Source organism: Pteropus vampyrus, unplaced genomic scaffold (genome assembly GCF_000151845.1).
Source record: "Pteropus vampyrus isolate Shadow unplaced genomic scaffold, Pvam_2.0 Scaffold1000007428, whole genome shotgun sequence".
NCBI classification, from domain to species: domain Eukaryota; kingdom Metazoa; phylum Chordata; class Mammalia; order Chiroptera; family Pteropodidae; genus Pteropus; species Pteropus vampyrus.
In genome coordinates this window covers 1-2,347 of record NW_011921830.1, presented here as the reverse complement: position 1 = coordinate 2,347, position 2,347 = coordinate 1, and the positions used below count along the sequence as shown (strand labels likewise).

At 55.5% G+C, this 2,347-nt stretch overlaps 1 pseudogene; it reads right to left on the bottom strand.

Annotated features, from left to right (window-relative positions):
* Window positions 1–1,730: 1,730 nt before the first annotated feature.
* Window positions 1,731–2,255, bottom strand: LOC105311729 (annotated as a pseudogene).
* Between the last annotated feature and the right edge of the window lie 92 nt (window positions 2,256–2,347).

The window sequence follows — 2,347 nt, the reverse complement described above, 5'->3', positions numbered from 1 at the left end:
CACCGCTTCGCTCCCTGTATCCTTTTTCGTGTGCGTATGCGTAGGTAACTGTTGTTTTGCGCCCGGTGCGCCACCACGAGTCAACTGTCTCCTTTGAATTTTGTTTTCTTTTTTGACTTTCTAAAAGGAAAAATAGGTTAGGAAACAATTAATGCATTTCCGTGTCTCGAAAGGCCCAGGGTTCTCCTCCCCGTAGGCAGCCAATGAAGTATTATTGTCATCATCGGGAGAAGAAAGGGGGAGGAGAGGATGAAGGAAGCTTCACGTTAAGAGAAAGTGCAGAGGCGTGAGAGTGGAATGTTCAGAAACACGTCTTTCAGAAGCACGTGGTTTCCGAGTGCACGCGACACAGCGCCCAAGACGGACCTCGTTCCGTGCCGTGCCGCAAGTGTCAACAAAGGCAACAGGATGGGGATTGGGTGCCCTGGGTTCTCTGACCGCGGCGGAGCTAAGCCGGAGATCGTTCACGGAACGATCTGGGAAAATCCCCAAATATCTGGAAACGAGTGATCCAGTGCACGTCTGAACAACGTGTGGGTCAACGGAGAGACCGGGGGGAACTCAAGATGACGTGGGACTGGACGGAAGCAAAACAGCACATAGCAAGATTTGTGGGGTGCAGCTAGAGCAGTGCTTAGATGCAAGTTTTGTAGCACCGAAGTGCTGATATGAAAATTTAGGAGACGTCTCAAGGAAATGATCTTCTCACTTCGTAGCTTAGGAAAGGACAAGAATTGGGGACGAAATCCATCTAAATCAAGCGGGAGGAAGGAAGAAGTTGTCCCAAGTCAGGAAGTGTTTTATGACCTAGGACCCAGCTCACATGCTGTGGCCCCTGAATAGAACAAGGTGAAGCATGTCTGCCCTTACTGGGCAGTGGTCCCAGGGAGGGGCCGGTGGGTCAGCTTTCGGGTCTGAGGTTGGGCTGGCCATTTGGAAAAGTGGAACGCTCTTTCCACGGCGTGGTTCCAAAGGACAGTCGTCCGAAGCCACTGGGGCCGAGCGAGGGTTCCTGGTGCTTGGACTCTGGGCCAAAGTACATGGAAGCAACCACCCGAGGCTCGGTCCCGTGAACGGCAGGTACCTATGCGCCTGGAAGCAAGTGGCTGGCCGAGAAGAGCCTGCTCTAAAATCACGTGTTCTTCTCGTCAGCTGTCTTGCTAACTTCCTGCCCCTTGGAACAAAGATGAAAGTCCAACCTCACGGCTGAGACTGCCCTTGGAGAATACCACTTCTCCTTCCTGCCGCTGTGATTTTCAGGCCGCGTGGGTTTCTACTTTTCCTATGCACCGGCACCCACGTTCCCCGGGGCCCCATGCGAGCCACCTCGCCACAGGCCTATACAGCACGTGGTCTTAAAAGGATGATCGATGTTGTGTGTTCCAGGGTCCCACGCAATACCTTCTCCCTCCGTCCACGGAGATCGTGAGCCGCCTGGGGATGGATGGGGCACGGGTCGGCGGCACGGACGCTTGCTTGGATACCTGCTGAAAGCTTAAAAGGTGAGGGTTCTGCACACACCAATCCACCAGAGACCATTGTTTATTTAGGAACCAATAACTTTATTGGAAGAAATGGCAACCTGGAAGAAGAAGGGGAAAAGGGAAAAAAAAAAAAAAAAAAAAAAAAAACCTCAAGGGAATGTCTGGCAAGGGCGATACTGCAACATGCATGCCGGGCGTGGTGACCTGGAGAAGTCACCCCACGGCCACGGGGAAGGCAGTCCAGGCTCAGTCCTTGTCGCTGTCGTGCAGGGTGAGCTTGTCAAAGAGGTGCTCGGCCAGGCCCGATTGCGGGGCTCCCATCTTGCACAGGTTGGTGAGATGGTCGCCCAGCTCCGTGATGAACTTCACCTGCTCGTGCAGGTGGCGACTCATCAGGAAGTCGCACAGGCGGGCGTCCTTCTTCTCGGTGGCCAGCCGGTGCAGACTGAACAGGCTCTGGTTCACATCCATCGCCAGGTGCAAGGCGCACTCCATGACCCTCACCCGGTCGTGCCAGCGGTTGCGGTCAGGCCTGCCGATCTCGCGCAAACGCAGGTGGGCCCCGCGCTGGTTGTGCAGCCACATGAGCCTCTGGGCGTACTCCGTCTCATTGCTGGACTGCTGCCCGGAAGAACTGGGACGACGTTGCTTTGAGGGCTGCGTCCTTCGCCTTCGAAGTACAAGGCCCATGGACTCGTACACGTAAGGAAGGCGTAAAAGCTCAGGTTGATCTGGGTTGTTGACCGGCGGCCTCACAGTCCGGGCTGGTAACTGGTGGGCGCAACACAACGGGCGGAAGCGCGGTCCGACATGAATTGGCGGTGCAGGCCCGGTGGGGCCGCAAAGGGCCCAAAGGCGGGAAA